This window comes from Schistocerca americana, chromosome X (genome assembly GCF_021461395.2).
Source record: "Schistocerca americana isolate TAMUIC-IGC-003095 chromosome X, iqSchAmer2.1, whole genome shotgun sequence".
Taxonomy (NCBI): Eukaryota; Metazoa; Arthropoda; class Insecta; order Orthoptera; family Acrididae; genus Schistocerca; species Schistocerca americana.
In genome coordinates this window covers 402,488,126-402,507,167 of record NC_060130.1, presented here as the reverse complement: position 1 = coordinate 402,507,167, position 19,042 = coordinate 402,488,126, and the positions used below count along the sequence as shown (strand labels likewise).

Below are 19,042 nucleotides of genomic sequence, written 5' to 3'. Positions count from 1 at the left end.
AATTACAGATAGAAATAGCACTCCTTCACTTTTGCCTCACCTCAGTCAGCATCACATTCATTCATTTAGTTGGTTAGTTGTGTGTTCCACTGATCAGTCCCTCAGAAACTGTTATGATGTGGAAAGTGTCAAGTGCATAATGAATGCACACATGAATCAAGTTTTTTTTAAGCTTAAAATTTTTATTACCTGCCCCTATTCATTAAATGGCACAAAATGCATATTTTATACCTATAGATTTATTTATTTCTATTAAAGAATTCATCTATGGTACAGAAGGCGTTGTCAAGGAGATATGATTTCAATTTATTTTTGAAACTGTTAGTGCTGTCTGTCAGACATTTATTTCATCACATAATTTATCGAAAAGTTTTACAGCAGGATATTTTACCCCTTTCTGTGCTAAAGATAGGTTAAGTAGAGGATAGTGTAAGTCTTTCTTTGTTCTGGTATTATAATCATGAATGCCACTTTTGTTTTTAAACTTGTCCATGTGGTTAAGAACAAATTTCATTACTGAGTAAATGTACTGTGAGGCTATTGTAAGAATTCCTAACCTTTTAAACAGATGCCTACAAGATGTGTGACTATGAGCCCCACACATTATTCTAACCGCTTTCTTTTGAGCAGTGAATACTTTTTGCCTACGTGTTAAATTACCCCAAAATACTATTCTGTATGACATCAAAGAGTGCAAGCATACAAAGTATGTTAGCTTGCTAATTTCTATATCCTCAAAATTAGCAATTATTCTGACTGCAAAAGTTGCCGAACCTAGTCGCTTTAGGGGATACAAAATACGAATTTTCCAATTAAGATTCTCATCTCTATTTACACTCAAAAACTTAGTATGCGCTTTCCTGGCTATTGACTTTTGTTGATGTGTTATATTTATTGAAGGAACTGTACTACTTGCAGTAGAAAATTGGATGTTCTGTGTTCAGAACAAGCCCATTCGCAGAAAACTAATCAATAACTTTCCCAAAGACATTATTTGTATCATTTTCTATTGGAGTTTCTTTTACTGAACTAATCATGATACTTGAATCATTAGCAAACAGTGTCAGTTTAGCTTCTTGTTTCAGCTAAGGAGGGAGGTCACTCACATGCATCAGGAACAGAAGGGGACCCATGATCAAACCCTGTGGAACACCTAATGCAATTTCACCACAGTTAGATGAAGTGGGAAACTTCCTTAATTCATTTAATCCATGTAAAGAAACATTTTGCTCCCTGTTCTCTAGATATGCCTTAAACCACTGACATGCTGTTCCATTTATACCATACAATTGTAATTTCTGTAACACAAAGTCATGGTTCACACAATCAAATGCTTTAGACAAGTTACAGAAAATTCCTACTGGTAACATTTTACTATTTAAAGACTGTATTATCTGGGCAGTGAAATTGTATATTGCTGTTTCAGTATAACAACATTTTTGAAATCCAAAGTGTGATTTACTAAGTATCCCATTACTGTTGAGATGGCTAACCACTCTTGCGTAAATTACTTTCTCGATGATTTTTGAACATGGTATAAGCAAGGATACTGACCGGTAATTATTGACATCTGTGGTGTCCCTTTTTTTGTACAGATGCTTGACAATGGAATATTTTAACCTGTCTGGGAAAATACCTTCAGTTAGTGATGAATTACAGATGTGACTCAGACATCAGCTGCAACTGCTCCACATTGTTTTAACATCTTGTTAGAGATGTCATCCACTCCACCAGAACATTTATTTTTCAAAGATTTAATGATTTTCCTTATTTCACAAGAGGTTATTAGATGAAAATTAATCTGACAATGATTTCTCAAAACTGACTCTTCCATGTACTGCTTGGCTTTTTCTTTTTAACTATTCTCACCAATTTTTTCAGCTACATTTAAGAAATGGTGGTTAAATACATTAGCTACTTGTGTACTGTTGGTTAAGATGGTCTCATTCTCTTTAATAGTAATACTACCTACCCCAGTGGTTACTTTTCCTGTCTCTCTTCTAAAAACATTCCATATTCATTCAATTTCATTGCCCGAGTTGTTAACTTCATCTCTAATATACATTTTTTTTAAATTTTCTGACAACTTTTCTCAGTATGTTACAGTAATTTTTATAGTGTAAAATTACTCCTGGCCAATTTTCTTTTTCTTTCTGAAGACACGTTAATACCTGTAGTAATCCGAGGCTTCTTTGAAAACTGTTTTGTGTTACATTTAGTAATTTTTTGGAGCAACAATGTTACCAAGAAATATTTTGCATTTATCATTAGCATTTGGCTCATTATATACATCTCCCCAATTAACATTTCTTAAACTTTCTCTGAAGTGCTCTATAGGTGCTGGGTTGACCAGCCTTACACTTCGACTTAATGGCTTTGAACTGTACACCCTGATAGTTTTTGTAAGTTAGTCAATTGTGCATCATGGTCTGATAATCCATTTATCACAGGGAAAGCATGTGTTAGTTTTACATCATTTAGCCCTACAAATACATTATGTATTAAAGTGCTATTGTCTTGAGCTATTCGTGTCGGAAAGTTGATCACTGATTCTAAGTTATATGCCATTAATAACATTTCTAGTTGACTTTTCCTATCAGAATTGTTTAGAAAGTTTACAATGAAATCACCACAGATTAACAGCTTCTTCTTTTTGTCTGACAGACAGCATAATATAGGGTCAAACTTTTTCTATCAATAGCTTCCAATCTCCTAATGGGGACCTGTACACTGTTGCTAATATCAACAGTACATTATCTAGCTGTGGTTCACATGCACAAATTTCAAAGTGCTGATCGACAAAAAATTTGCTTACTTCTACAGTTTTGTATTTATACTCATGTTTTGTGTAAATGGCAACTCCACCTTTATGCATGCTAGATCTGCAAGTGTAAGATGCTAAATTATACCCATTGGTACTGACACTTTCCATCCCCACAATTACCTGGTGTTCAGACAAAGTATACCAACCTCATTCTTATTTTAGAGATCATCTAAACACACTAACAGCTCATCTACTTTATTTTCTATTGCCCTGATATTTGGATGAATAAAATTGATACTACCCTTAGCTTTATCCCTATTTGGTGTACATGAATCTTCTTTTATTCTGTTTTTCTTGTTTGTTGTCTGTTTCGACTTTGGGTTTAACCTAAAAAACGTCTCTGCCTGGTTCCATTAACCACACGGATCATCTCTTGTGTGACTGTGGTCCCCCTTACAATATCTGCTAGTAGAGAAGCCAACTTATCTTTCCCTGTCCTATTTAGGTGCAGACCATGTGTAGTGTATCCCCACCTACCAATAGCATCAACTGGAACAACACTTATGTGAGATTTTGCTGGTGTCTGTAGCATCCTGTTCAGCTCAGTGTTAACTTGCCTTACAGCAGTGTTTACCCAGGGCCGAGCATGGCGCTAAACGACCTCCACAAATTCCACATTTGTGTGCCCAGTTTCTGCTCCTATTTCATCCAGGTCATTCCTAATACTATATCTTGGCTTCATAGCCAGACTGGTTCCCCTCCCCCAACTATAATTACCTGATCTTCCTTCTCATAGTCCCTGCATTGACCTGGCTAAGGCTAGCAGTTGGTTTCACAAAACTTAAGACCTGGTACCCTGCACCCAATTTCTCCTGAAGCTGCTGGCCTCCCCTCCCATGACTGCTACCTAGAAACAGAATTCTTCTTTTCCTATTCTGATCTGATCCCGACCTGTCTTTTTTCTTTAAGCTAATATTCTTTTCCACATACATTGAACTACATCTGGATGAGGCCCTTCCTCCACTACTTCAAATAGCAAGCCAAACTGATTTACTAACTGAATTTCTAAAGTTCTTTCAAGAGTTTCCCTTTTTTGCTCTTTGCTTGCTACCTTTTCCCAGCACCCCATCTCTTTCTTCTCTCATAGCCTACATAACGCCAAGTTTGTGTTTTCTAATTCAGCCTTAAGGGCACAAATTTTTGCCTCCTGTTCAGCGATTTGACTGTCCTTTCTACATACCCTACATTGCCATGGAAGAGCCTCATTATCTACCCGTTTCCTCACTACTACGTTTGCCCCAATGAAACCATAGCCTACAGTCTTCACAAAACATCCCCTCCTTCAGATTTCTATGGCAACCATCACATTTGTCACACATGGATTGATAGAAAAATGTTCACAAAATTTACACAAAAGCAGAGAATAACTTGGAACAAGAGCACTGAAATTTCGTAGCCTATACTAATATGTAATTAAATGCTAATGTAAACAAACTTAAAAACTTACTTTTGAAAGTTTTAATTAACCACCTAAACTCTAAATGACAGACAGTAATTAATTTAACTTTGAACTGCTAAGTCTAGTCAAAAAATAAAGATCTACACTTGCATGAAATTTATGCCTAAAATGTAAACAAAACTTACGACTATCAGCCTTTATGAAATACTTTCTTTTCTATCTGAATACACTCAGAAAAGTGGGACCTTCAATAGATAACCTACCAAACAAGTAATTGCACTAGTCTAAAATGTAATATTAACTAAATTACCTCTTATTTCAATATTGATCACTTAACTTAGCAGGAGCTTTGTGGATGTGAATATGCTAGAGATATTAGAACACAGTAACAGCTCGTTTTTAGAAGTTGACTACTTATAGTATTGTTCACAAGAACTGCAACATTGAAAAGTAATGTCCCAAACGAATCTGAACATGAATGATGTGTAGAACACTGTACCAACAAAAGGTGATAGAGATTGTAGAGAAATAGTATGTGTTTAACCTCAGTAGTAATCTCTCTCATGAGCCCTGGAAGGTCAGTGTTATGCCCAGGTCAGTGGATGAAGAGTTATCAAATGAATTAGTAATGTTTAAGACAAGAGGAAGCATGCCTTTTTAATGTCAGTGGGTTTAATATTAGTGCGTGAGTGAGTTTGAAGCATGAAGGAGGATTAGTCTTCAGGAAATTAGGTTCGGCATACTGTGCCGAGAAGACATTAAACCAAAAGACGTAAACACAGTATTGGATGACCACTATTTTCTCTGCAAGACTATAACAGATTATAGTTTTATTTTCAGTATCGGCTTGAGACTAAATCATTGCAAGAAGTATGGATGTGTCTCAGCCAGTTGTTAGACCGCACCTACTAATGGCTGGAATAGTGGCACGTACACCACTGCACCAACTTCCACTGCATTAAACCAAAACTACAGCATCTTCAGAGGAGTATCATTTTGCCTGTCCCAGTGCCAATGCCGCATATGTGATAGTCACTATTGTAATCACAGCAATATGGCAACCTTCACTGTTGGGGAATTTAGTATCTGTAGAAGATGTGAAAATATCACTACTTGACACTGTCAGTATGGGTACTTCATGGGCGGACAGTGGCTCGATAACACCTGGGGAACAGTATCACTTGAGAAGAATAAACTTGCCATGAAAATTGATATTTGGGAAGCAGAGTGCCATAACCCAGATAGTTATGTGCATGGCAGTAAACTCAGCAAATGGCTGGCATGGGCAAATAACAACTAAGTGCATGATGTTACTTGGCACATAGTGCAAGCCACAGTCTGTGGCAATTTAACTTTGCATGAGCACTACCTGCTCCACTTACTGTTGCTCACAAACAAAAACTTCCGTCATCAGGTCTGCCCATACAACACAATGCATGCACCCCTCTATGGAAGGTTTCTGTACTCCTCCACTGCTCTACTCATTCCAACTCACCTGCCTCCATTGTGATGGTCACTGGCAGGCATATTAAATCTATCCCACCTGAGAAGGCCAGGTATGTTCGAAAATGGCCAGGCATGGGCCGTGACCTCCAGCAAAGAATTGGAGAGGGCGTCTGAGAACCCATCAGTGGACCAATCACTAAAGGAGACCATCAATGCTGCCGGCTCCACTGGAAGGACATGGAAGCTGCAGCAGTGGCGTGTCTTCTGGTGGCAGTAGAGATGAGGCCACCTCCATTGATGAAGGGGTAGAAGGAGGCAGAATGGGATGGGGGCAGGTCGAAATCCATGAGCTCCACCTTGGCAGGCGGAGGTGCGAGCCTCACTGGAGCCCTAGGCTGCATGCAACAGGAGGACAGCGGAGGGCATGGTGGAGTACCAACAGTGAAGCATGCTGCTACAAGCGGGAGAATGTCCCTGAAACAACCTCGAACTCAATGCTGCCACTCAGCTGACTGGAAGGCCACAACAGCGACACTCCAACATGGTGTGGGAGCAACTGAATTGCATATGGGGTCAGCTGCTTCTCACTAACATTCACCACAAACAACTGCCGACATCTATAGCCCACCACGGCACGCGACAGCCTCCCTAGCTGCCAGTCGAAGGACCAGGCCGAAACGGCAGTGCCTGGAGGAAAATGCGGTGGACCACAGTGGACCATGGCATGCAACCCATGATGCAACAACTCAACAAGGCCCCATGGCTGGTGCCCATGCAAAAATCCTGCAGGACTGCACCCACTGTTGCCTGGTACATAGCCAAAAAATTCAAAAACACAACATTGTGGCAAGAGGACTTCATCATTTGGGTCTTGAATGTACACACAAAGCACACATGCTGGATACCATTGTGGTTTCAAAGTCTTCAAACTTCCGTGACACAAACTGCTCTTACTGTTATCGAACACCAGAGTCGTTGGGGATTCTTCAATGGCAAAAATTATTGACTCTGCGTGAACAGTGGCAGTCTGCAACATGGAGGAGAGCATCACTATGTACAGGAAATTCGACAATGCATTGACCACCAACCACCACATGCTCCCCAACAATGTACCTGCAAAATTGACTTGACACTGTCCCAAGTGCGTTCTGGGACCGACAACAGAGAGAACTGGCATAGTGGTGTAGCTTGGTTTTGTGCACAAGCCCTGCAAGCCCACATCAAATGTTCAATGTAATAATTGATCGCTGGACAGTAAATGTGATGTTGTGTCAATGCCATCTGACACACACTCCAGTGCAATGAATGCACCAATTGGAGTATGTGAGGATATGACATGGGGACAAACACTTAACACTATTGCTCCTCTGTGGCAAGAATGAGGACTCCCTGGACAGTCCTGAGTCGATTACTGAGGAGAAAAGATTTACACTATGCTCAACCTGCACTCGAGGAGACATGCTCCAGCAGACCCATCTGGACCACTGAAATTGTTTTCTGGAAAACTGGGTCAGCATGTGACCTTTTGTGTTGTCAATGGAAAATACAACAGGGCTTGCTGCAAGGCACCATCCAATGCAAACACAAGAGCCTTCTGCGAATTCAACTCCAGACTGGGCCCCACTGGTGACTGTGACAGTGCGTCATGCTGAGTGGTGGAGTGGAAATGAATTCTAAAAAATAGTTGCAGAGAAATGTAGCCCATCACTGCAACCAGTGATCAGTGCTATCCAGAAACTTTGAACAAGGGCCAAATAAGAAAACCAGCAGCTTGTGGTCAGTGATGAGGAGGAACCTTGCCCCATAGAGGAAGATGTGAAACTTTTTAACCCCAAATATAATAGCTAGTACCTCCTTTTCCTCCTGTGAATAATTACAATGCACAGTGGAAAGCATCTTCAGTGCATAAGCAATAGGCTGCATGGTACTACCCAGGTTTCGATACAACCAGATGGCACTAATGACGTACTGGGACATGTTACAGGACAGAGTTCAAGATTTACCCAGTGTAAAGGAAGCCAGACAGGGAGCAGAGCACAAACACTGCTTGAGAGACCGAAAAGTCCATTCAAAATCTGCATAACAGAGAAACTTAATGCCCTTCTTTCAAAGCTGGTACGAGGCTGGCAGATATGCGCGGCCTGGGAAATGAACTAATCATAATATGAAATCTTACCCAAAAAAGACTAGAGCTCCTTCAGGTTCTTGGGTGCTGGTAGGTTGGCAATGGCCTTGCTGTGGTCGTTCGTGGGGACGAGATCATCTTCACTAAGCACATGACCCAAAAGATGCACAATTGGGGAGGGAAAACTACACATTCCCAGTTTGGAATGAAGGTCATACACCAGGGGGCATTGAAGAATGCTGAAAGTTTTGTAAATACTCCTCCTGAGTATGGTCCGTGACCCAGGTGTCATCAAGGCAACTGACGCAACAGTGAATATCCAGAATCAATTGCTCCAAATAATGTTGGTAAATATCCAGTACAGACAAGATTCCAAATGGCAAGTGATTAAATTGGTAAAGCCAAAAGAAGGTGTTGAGGACCAGGAAAGTCTGAGGAACTGCAGGTAAGCATGGCGTATGTTGGTGCAGGAAAACTACTGGCCCTACGTCTACCTTGCCAATAACTTCACCTGCAGTAGAATGGGGTACTGATCCATGACACATTGCATGTTGCCCATCTGTTTAAAATTGATGCAGAGGTGAACGGTGCCATCGAGCTTCTGAATCACCCCCAAAATACGAGAAACAGTGCCCTGATCCTGCCAATCAGGATCAGGAGCTAACCAGACAATCACATGCCGATTTAGCGAATCTGCATAAGATTTTGCACATTTGGGACATTTAAAATGACACTTGCATGAGAGGCCTTGCAAATCAGTGATCCAGGCCACATACGATAATGTAGGGCACTTGTGACGCAACCATACCACCACCACATGGGATCGATAGCCGAAATACTGCATAAGCAACTGACAAACCTCATCAAAGGGAAGCTTCTCAAGCTCAGTGGAGGGTTTCAAATTTCTGATGACTTCGTCTAAGCCCATGATGCTGGACAACAATAAGGTGGCCTTATCAACTGGATTGACAATATGCCTTACCTAACAGTGCAGCAAGAACCAGAACAGGTAATCCTCCGACCTTCCCATAGACTCATCAAAACTGGCAAATGGTGTCACGTCTGAGAAGAAAACTGTCCAATGTAATGTTCCATCTTCAGCCAATTCCAGATGACATATTTCATCAGGACACAATTGTACCACATGTGATGAGCAATGCACAATCCTTTTATGAAGGATGATGGTTCCACTGCTTCTTTGGATGGTACATTTGCTTCCCACATTGCCCATCAAACATGCAAAGGATATGGTTGGTGAAAAGTTAACTGTTTGTCTGCAGCTCTAGAAGCCACTGTTAATGCTTTGTGGGCTCGCATACAAACTGCATTGAACATTCCTCAGGAACATGTAAAGGTAATTTTTTATTCTATGTCATGAGTTTCTAACTGCAAGGCCTTGGGGCTTCACATCAATCTGAATTCTAAGATTCATGTACAGTTATACAATAATAATTATTTGTGTATGGAAACATACATAATCTGTGTTACGAAGTTCATTTCAGTCACATTTATTATTCTTTTATACACACTGCTGTTATCTTGCTTCTATGATTGCTTTGTACAAACATGATTTTTTATTGGAATATTTAATAATAATTAACTTTATAAATTATAGGGTTCAGCAATCAGTCATCCTTTTCTTGTAGATTTTATTTGGCAAATCCAGATTTCGGCTAGTGCCCAGCCATTATCGATGCACTATTTTCTGGTCTCGATACATGTCAGTTCCCTGTTGTTCGGGCATCACTCACAGTTCTTTGACTGTGACTGACGCCTGAACAACAGGGAACTGACATGTATCGAGACTAAAAAGTAGTGCATTGATAATGGCTAGGCACTAGCCAAAATCTGGATTTGCCTTTAAAAAAAAAGATTGATTGCTGCACTCTATAATTTATAAATAATAATAAATAATATCACAGTCACTGAGTGCACCAACTTTCCTAATGGAAGGTAACCTAATAATTAACTGTATACAGTGCCTTGTTGATAATATATCATTTCAGATCTAAACTACTAAACTAGGACTGCAATTAGGGTTTTCAGCTTTTACCTGCTTCAGCATTAAAGGAATTGAGACACCTACAAGGTTACTGAGTATAATGCCTCATATGAAATGTGATGTAAATATAAATGTTTATATCAATTTACTAATTTTACTTTCCTTCTGCATCATTGAAAAATAACTGCACTTGCAATTATACTTAATCAAAATTCTTCAGATATTGCAGAATTCCAACATTTGCTCACAATTTGATATTTCTAATTTAACAGTTTTCACATATTGAATGATATGGAGTAATAGTTTTCTTAACAGCAAATTTATGCACACATATGAGGCATAATAAAATATTACACTGGAGCAGCACATGGCATGGAATGGATGCAGAATACAAGATGAAGTTTTAGAGGGTGGGAGAAATATTAGACAATGTGGCACTGCTGTATTGTTTGTCATCCAGTTGGTGGTAGGTACATGAAGAAGCATAAGAAAAGGAAGATTAGAGTTTAACGTCCTGCTGACAATGAGGTCATTACAGGCAGAGCAAAAACTTGTATTAGGGTAGGGGATGAGGAAGGAGTTCAGCCATGCCCTTTCAAAGAAACCATCCTGGAATTTACCTTAAGCGATTTAAGGAAATCACATAAAACCTAACACTGAATGGCTGTACGGGTATTCAAACCATTACCCTCCTGAATGCAAAGTGCTAGCCACATTCTCATAAAGAAGAGTCTTATTGTACTCATATTCTCTGGTGTGTATGTGGGGAGAAAGGGGGGGGGGGTGAAGAAAGATGGGGGGGGGGGGGCAGGGCAACAAGTGTTAGACAGTATGAACATATATGCTCACAACTTTCTTAAGGTATTTAACTGTCCTTTAAAAATTTTCTCAAAATGTTGTGAATATTTTCTGTGTTATGACTTTTACGTGGGTTGTGTTATCACACGTCTATTCAAAAATGTTCAAATGTGTGTGAAATCTTATGGGACTTAACTGCCAAGGTCATCAAGCCCTAAGCTTACACACTACTTAACCTAAATTATCCTAAGGACAAACACACACACCCATGCCTGAGGGAGGACTCGAACCTCTGCCGGGACCAGCCGCACAGTCCGTGGCTGCAGCGCCTTAGACCGCTTGGCTGATTCCGTGCGGCACATGTCTATTCAGTTGAGTTACTTGAAACAAGTAATCCTTACTGAATACAGAAAACAAATTGCTATACATATATGTCACTCAATGATTAAGAATTTTTGCAGTGAGTGTGAGTTTCTAAAAATAATGTCTATGTACATTAACATCTATATACCTACACCACAAGCCATCATAAAGTGCATGGTGGAGGGTACCATGTAGCCCTACTAGTCATTTTCTTTCCTGTCCCACTTGTAAATAGAGTGAGGGAAAAACAATGATGTAGTGAGTCCACATGAGTCCTAATTTCTCACATCTCATATTCATTGTCCTTAGGCAAAATGTATGTTGATGGCTGTAGAATTATTCCCCAGTCACCCTCAAATGTTGGTTTTCTAAATTTCAGCGATAGTGACATGCAAAAAGAGCATCATCTTCTCTCCAGGGATTCCCATTTGAGTTCACGAAGCATCTCTGTAATACTTGGGTGCTGAACAAACCTACTGGTAACAAATCTAGCAGCATGCCTCAGAATTGCTTCAATGTCTTCCTTTAATCTGAGCAGGTAGGGATCCCAAACACTAAAACATTACTTAAGAATGAGACACACTGGCCTCCTATATGCCATCCCTTTTGTGGATGAGCTACAATTTCCCAAAATTCTCCTAATAAAATGAAGTTGAACATTTGCCTTCCCAACTGCCAACCTGATGTGCTCATTTTGTTTCATATTGCTTTGCAACGCTACATCTACATATTTAATTGATGTGACTGTGTCAAGCATCACACTACTAATGCTGTATCCGAATGCTATAGGGTTACTTTTCCTACTCATCCACATAACTTACAGTTTTTTACATTAAGAGCAAGCTGCCATTCATACCATCAACTAGAAATTCTGTCCAAGCTATCTTGTATAGTCTTACAAACACTCAATGACATCACCTTCCCATATACCACAGTGTTACCAGCAAACAGTCATAAATTGCTGCGAACCCTGTCTGTCAGGTCATTTCTACACAGAGGTAATAAGAACAGTCCTATCACACTTTCCTGTGATACTCCTAAAGATACCTTTGCCTCTGATGAATACTCACGGTCAAGAACAAAATAATGAATTCTATTACTTTAAAGGTCTTTGAGAGACTTACGTATCTGGGAACCTAAAACATATGCCTGGACCTCCATCAACAGTCTGCAATGGGGAACTACATAAAACACATTCTGGATACCTAGGAATATGTAATCTGGCTATTGCCTTCTATCCATGGTGTGTGGGATATCATGTGAGAAAAGAACAAGCTATGTTTCACATGAGCAATGCTTTCTAATTCTGTGCTGATTTGAGGACAGAAGCATTTTTGTCTCTAGGAAATGTATTACACTGTAACTCAGAATGTGTTCAATAATTCTGCAGTAAACCAATATTAAGGGTATTGGTCTGAAATTCTGTGGGCCTGTTCTTTTACCTTTTTTATACATGGGAGTCACCCGCACTTTTTTGCAGTCACTTGGGACTTTTTGCTAGGCAACAGATTTACGATAACTGGAAGCTAAGTAAGGAGCCAATGCCACACAGTACCCTCTGTAAAACCAAACTGGGATTCTATCTGGGCATGACGACTTATTTGTTCTCAACTCTTTCAGTTAGTTCCTTCTCTACACCATAGATGCCTATTTCTATGTCCTCCACATGGGAATCTGCACAACAGTCAAACAATAGTATGTTTGTATGATCCTCCTGCATGAATAAAGCTTTCCTTTTGCTTTCTTCTACTGCTACCCCAGACTGGTCAATGAGTGAATGCATAGAAGTCTCCAACCTGCTTACTGAATTTATGTACGACCAGAACTTTCTTGGGCTCTCGGCATGACCTTTCTCTAAGGTATAACGGGGGAAGTTGTATGCTTTCTCCATTGATCTTGTTACGGACACATTAATTTCTACTAACATTTGCCTGTCAACATTTGCGTTTTCTTTTTTTAAACTGGGAGTGCAACAATTCCTGTTTCCTCAGCATTTTCAGAATTTAATTATTAAATCATGGTGGGTCTTTTCGATCCTTCATTTAGTTACATGGGGCACACATCCTCGGAGTGTGTTTTACAATCAGTTTAAACTTCGCCCATAATTCCTTCATGTCCATCATACTGGAGCTAAATGGCATACATTCACTGTCTCAGTGAGATGCTAACAACTGTTTATCTGCTTTTTTCTAGCACAAATATTCTCCTGCCTTCTTGACCAGTTTATTAACTTTAGTAACCCTTGTCATTATGATGATATCATGATTACTAATCCCTATCTTTACACTGATACTGTGTCGATAACATTAGTCCTATTTGTAGCTACAAGGTTCAAAATAATTTCATTGTGTGTGGGTTGTCTAAGTAGTTGTTCATGGCAGTTTTTGGAAAATGTGTTCAAACGTACTTCCCAAAACGGTCTGTCCGAACCACCTGCAGACATAGACATTCCAGTCTATACTTGATAGAATAAAGTCACCATTGATTAATACAGCATGATCTGGCTATTTCTGCGCTACTGTGCATAGAGTTTCCTCGAATGATTCTACAACTGTTATGGGAAAATCAGGGGGCTGGTAAAATCATCCAATAATTAACTTGAGTTCATCTACGTATGGTACTCGTGTCCACCTAACTTTACAGCCAGACTCAATTTTAATCACGATAGACATAACATTTTTGTCAACAGCAATGCACAATCCCCCTTCTATGGCATTTAATCTGTCTTTTCAATATACTTTCTGCTAAATCTACAGAGCAGGAACCAACTCGTTTTGCCAACTCATTTTTATTAAGGAAGCTGCAATAAACCACCAACAGTAACACTCTCTTATCAAATAAATAAATAAATAAATAAAATAAAAAATTAAAATAAAATTAAATTTAAAAAAATAAACAAATAATAAGGATCCCTTCTGCAGATCACGAAAATAACAACTAATTCTTATAATCAGAGTTCCCTTCGACTCTATACCTGAACAACTGTTCCACGTCGAAGTCAGCAGTTACCAGCTGATAGATAGCCTACATGACAGAAGTGACGTAGCATAATTGTTGTGGAAGAGAGGATGGTCGAGATGGCACAACGCTAGACTCGCCGATCTTCTCTGCACTCGATGAGTCGAGAACAGCCCACTGAATGGCTGGGCACCGGTTTATCTAGTCTCGGGTGGAAGGATATTCCCAGAACTATTTGCACACACGTGATCACCAGGAAATAGTTCACTGATCGTTGCATCCCCTTTCCCTGCCGCTGGTTGATGCCCTCTGAGGGACGGTGGCCGCACCTACGTGTTTGTTGTCAACTGTGGTACTGGCTTGTAAGCACTCTGGCACAGGCCAGACTTTGCAGCGGAGTCAGCTACCCGCATCGCTGGTCTGTCTGTGGTGTAGCTGCTGCAGTAGATGTCTGTTGTGACTGCAGCAATCCTCCCCCCATCCCTCCCAGGGGTGAAGTGAAGGCACTTCTCGATGTCAGTCCCTGGTTCTGCTGGTCGAATGACACCACGATTGGCGGCGGAGGTGCTGGTGGGAGCCCCATTGACATCCACAGGTGGGGGACCTGCCCACAGGGACTCTGCGAAAGCCCACGTCAGCTACGACGACGGCTGCAACATCAGTGGCTGCAACTGTGGCGGCTGCGACGGTGAACTCCTGGCCTTCCAGAAGACCTCAGACTGAAGGTGCGGTGCTGGAGACAACAGCAGTGCCGGGCCTGGCCCACGATGGTGCCGTAGCTGGTCGAAATGCTTCTGACATAGGGAACCACCATCGAGGAAAACAGTTGCCATGGTGCGGCCAAAAAGTGTGGAGACTTTGGTGGGAACCCAGCAGGGGCAACCCTTGGGAAACACCAACGCCCAGACAGGATCCTGTGGAGAGAACTGCAGCTGGACAAGGGGGAGCAGGATCAGGAGAGACAAGGACATCTGATGAGGGTGGACATGCAGCTTCTCCGCCGGAGAGGACTCATAGTGACCAGAAGAACTATAAGTAGAGAGGAAGAGGTCAAGGGCAGCTGCCTGGGAGTGATGCTGACACAGTTTGGCCATCTGCGATTTAAATGTGCAGGCAAACATTTAGGCCAACCCACTGGGTGTGAGATGGAATGGTGCCATTTGGAGTAGTTGGATGCCCAATGTAGCAAAGAAGGAAGTAAACTCTACCAACGTGAACTGCGGGCCGTTGTCCATCACAATCGCTTTCACCCTCGACGGTGAATATATGAGAGACGGCTTGAATGGTGTGAGTGGCAGTCATCAAGGACAAGCGTGTGATGTATGGAAAACCACTGCTGGTGTTCACCAAAATGAGTGAGTAGGATCCTAGGAATGGATCTACAAAATCCAGATGGAGCCAGGACCACAGGGTGGCAGTTGGAGGACATGGAAGCAGGTATTGTGGTGGTGCTAACTACTGACTCTGACAGGAGGAGCAGGTGATGTCGCTATCAATTCCCCGCCAACAGACATGTTGGCGGGCGAGGTGCTTTGTCAGGACGATCCCCCAGTGCCCGACATGTAGGAGTGAGAGGACCAGCTGACGGAGGGAGTACAGTACCAGGACATGCCAGTGATCAGTGTCCCCTATGAGAAGAAGAACCCTGTCACGAACGGAAGAGTCATTGCAGTGAGGCCAGTAAGCCCAAACCTCCAGGTCTGACACCTGAGGACAATTGGAGGGCCACTCAAGTTGAACGTGGTGCAGAATCATCCAGAGAACCAGGTCCGAGACTGTGCTATGCAACGAGCCAGGCATTCAGTGGCAATGCAGCGATGGCGGAGGAGGCAGCATCATCCAGATGAAAACAAGCAACCAGATCAGCATCGAAGTCGGAATCTGCCCCCACAGGAAGTAAAAAAAAAAAAGCGCTGGCATGGAGGGCCGTGGCCTGCTAGTGGATGTTGTAGGTGGTAGGTGTACCCTGCAAGGAACAATGCCTAGCGCTGCATGCGGTGAGCAGTCTCGGTAGGGATGGTGGATGTGCCGTCGAACACAGAGACCAAGGGCTGTGGTCTGTGTAGAGTGTGAACCAGTGGCCATAGATGAAGTCGTGGAACTTCTTTGAATCTAAATATGATGGCTAAGGCCTCCTTCTCGATGTCGCTATAGTTGCGCTGTGCATGTGATAGTGTTTTTGAGATGAAAGCCACTGGGCACTCAACACCGTCAATGATATGAGACAACACAGCCCTCAGCTCATAATCTGACACATCAGCAGCCAAAAGTAGAGGCTTGCCTGGGTTGTATGGGATGAGGCACAGTTGAACGAAAAGAGCAGATTTGAGACACTGGAAAGTCTGGTGACCAGGTCCAGGGAACATTCTTGTGAAGCAGGTGATGCAGAGGCTCCACCAGAGCTGCAGCATGTGGGATGAAATGTTAATAATAGGTGAGTTGACCCAAGATGGATTTAAGCTGGGAGATGTTTGTCAGCGTCGAGAGCCGCTGAATGGCCTCGAGGTACTGCAGCACTGGGCGAATGCCCGCGGCGCTCAAGACGTGGTCGAGCGAGGTCACTTGTGGCACAAAAAAATTGACATTTGACCCTGTTGCACCACAACCCCTCAGCCTGCACATCCTCAAAAAGTTGCCGAAGAATCTGTGGTAAGTCCGGGGCCGAGATCCCTGTGACTAAGATGTAATTGGCAGTGCTGCGGACCTCCTTAGTCACATACTCTAGAAAGCATTGAAAAATGGCTGGAGCATTGGTGATCCCAAAGGGCAGGCAGTTGCACCAGAAGAGCCCAAAGGCAGTACTGATGATGAGGACCTCTTAAGAAGCAGCATCGACTGGCAGCTGCAGGTATGCTTCCCTAAGATCAATCTTTGCGAAGATCTTTCCACCTGCCAAGTTGGACAAAATATCATCAACCTTCAAGATAGGATAAGAGTCAATGACTCGCTGGGCATTGACAGTGGCCTTAATATTGCCACATACCCGGAGGGACCCATTCGGTTTTTCGAGGATGACAATGCGCCAATCGGTCTCAGAACTCCAACCTCCACAAGGCAACGCAGTTCCTTGTGTAGGGCATGCTGCACATGAAAAGGCACTGGACAAGCCTTGTGAAACTTCAGAACAGCTGAGGGAAGTAGTTCAACGTGCACTTTGAAACCGGACACCCCCAGAAAAGAATCAAAGAAGACGTCAGGGAAGGAATCGAAAAGCTCCTGTAAAAGAGCATCAAGAGACACAGTTTGAACTGCAGGGGCCAAATCATATATCTCAAGGCCAATAGAATGAAAAAGGTCCATCTGCAACAGTTTAGTGGCTGCGGAGGCGACTAGGACCCAAAACTCGGGCGGTGACATCATAAGAGACATACTGCACCTGCGCCAGGAACCAGCTCTGCATGTGGATAATGTCATTACTATAGCTTGTCAAGGGTGTCAGGAGTGGGCGGAGTGTTGGAGCACCCAAGCAGCGGTGAGAGTTGGCGTCAATAATATTGGCAGAGGACCCTGTGTCCAACTGCAGACGGAGGGGAGTCCTGTTGATCTGGGCCGTCAGAGCGATGGGCCACGCTGTGTGTGGGAGGACTGACTGGACAAAGGAGGCACTCAGCAGCTGGTCAGAATCTTCCAAGAACAAGTCTGGAGCGTCCAACTCCATGATGTCCACCTCCACTGACGAAGAGGGGTGGCAAACATTGGCCCAATGACCCTTTGTCCCACAGATGGAACAGACCACCCACTGGAAATGACAATCATGGTGTGGGTGCGAAACACAAAAGCATTAATGACAGGAGGGCAGCTTCTGACATTGCTGAGCCCGAGAACCCATAACCTGGTCTGGATGAGGAGGCAGCAGCGGGGGGCCTGCCATGGGCCGTTGGCGTGGTCGCTGCTCCAGCGGATGTGGCTCTGAGCAACAGTGGCACAGCCGTGTGGCAAAGACCTTTGGTGAGGCATAGAGGACCACAGACAAATGGGAAGACTGTTCATGGGCAGGAATGACTGACAGACACGTGTCCAAGAAGGGATACTTCAGCTTCAACAGATCCGTTCGCGAGGCGTCGTCAGGAGCATGGACCAGGATCACGTCACGAACGAGGGCCGAACCATATGACTGCTCACACCCCGGGTTGCACTAGAGAACTGGCAGTCCTGGGAGAGCCTTTGAAGGCAAGCGATCCATTACCTGTAAGACTGTGATGGAAGCTTCTGACAGCTGAAGAACATGTGGTGAGCTGTCGCAACGTGTAACTGGGCATAAAAATACTCTGTTAAAATGGTGGTCAGCTGTTCATAAGGGAGGGCATGCGGCTCTACCTCTGGATGCAACTGTTGTACTAAGCGATAAATGTCAGGACCCACACAGGCAAGAAAAAACACACGAGGCTGGCCAGTGTCGATGATTCCCTGGGCAAGGAAATGTTGTTCCAAGCAAATGGCATAATTACTCTACAGTTCAATAGACTTGTCAAATGGCAGGAATGCAGCAGGAGTGGTCGATGTCGGAACCCCCAGAGGAACACTAGTCAAAGCCTGCAGATGCTGAATCAGAAGTTCATTCGTCTGTTGCATATGATCCAATAGCTCAAGGACGCGAGCCGAAGGCACATCTAAACCCGGAATACCTTCAGCCAGGGTAACAAACAATGGAGAAACGCAGGAATTCAAACAAAATCGTCGCCACTGCTAAATCTACAGAGCAAGAACCAACTTGTTTTTATTAAGGAAACTACAATAAACCACCAACAATAACACACTCGTCAAAACCAAAAAACAATAAGGATCCATTCTGCGGATCAAGCAAATAACAACTAATTACTATACTCAGCGTTTCCTTTGACTCTGTACCCCTACAACTGTTTCATGTCATAGTCGGCTGTTAGCAGCTGGTAGATAGCCTAGATGATGAAAGCGATGTAGCACAATTGTTGCGGAAGGGAGGATGGTTGAAGTGGCACACCACTGGACCGGCGATCTTCTCTACACACAACAAGTTGAGAACTGCCTGCTGAACGGCTGGGTGTCAGCTTATCTAGCCCCAGGCAGAAGGATATATCCGGGACTATTTGCACACATGTGATAGCCAGAAAATAGTTCGTTGATCTCGCACCCCCATCCTCTGCTGCT

The 19,042-nt window shown here is 42.8% G+C and overlaps 1 protein-coding gene across 2 annotated transcripts in view; it reads right to left on the bottom strand.

Annotated features, from left to right (window-relative positions):
• Positions 1-19,042, bottom strand: part of LOC124555474 (protein inturned) — a 263,483-nt gene that overhangs the window by 59,222 nt on the left and 185,219 nt on the right. The gene's annotated exons all lie outside the window — the stretch shown is intronic.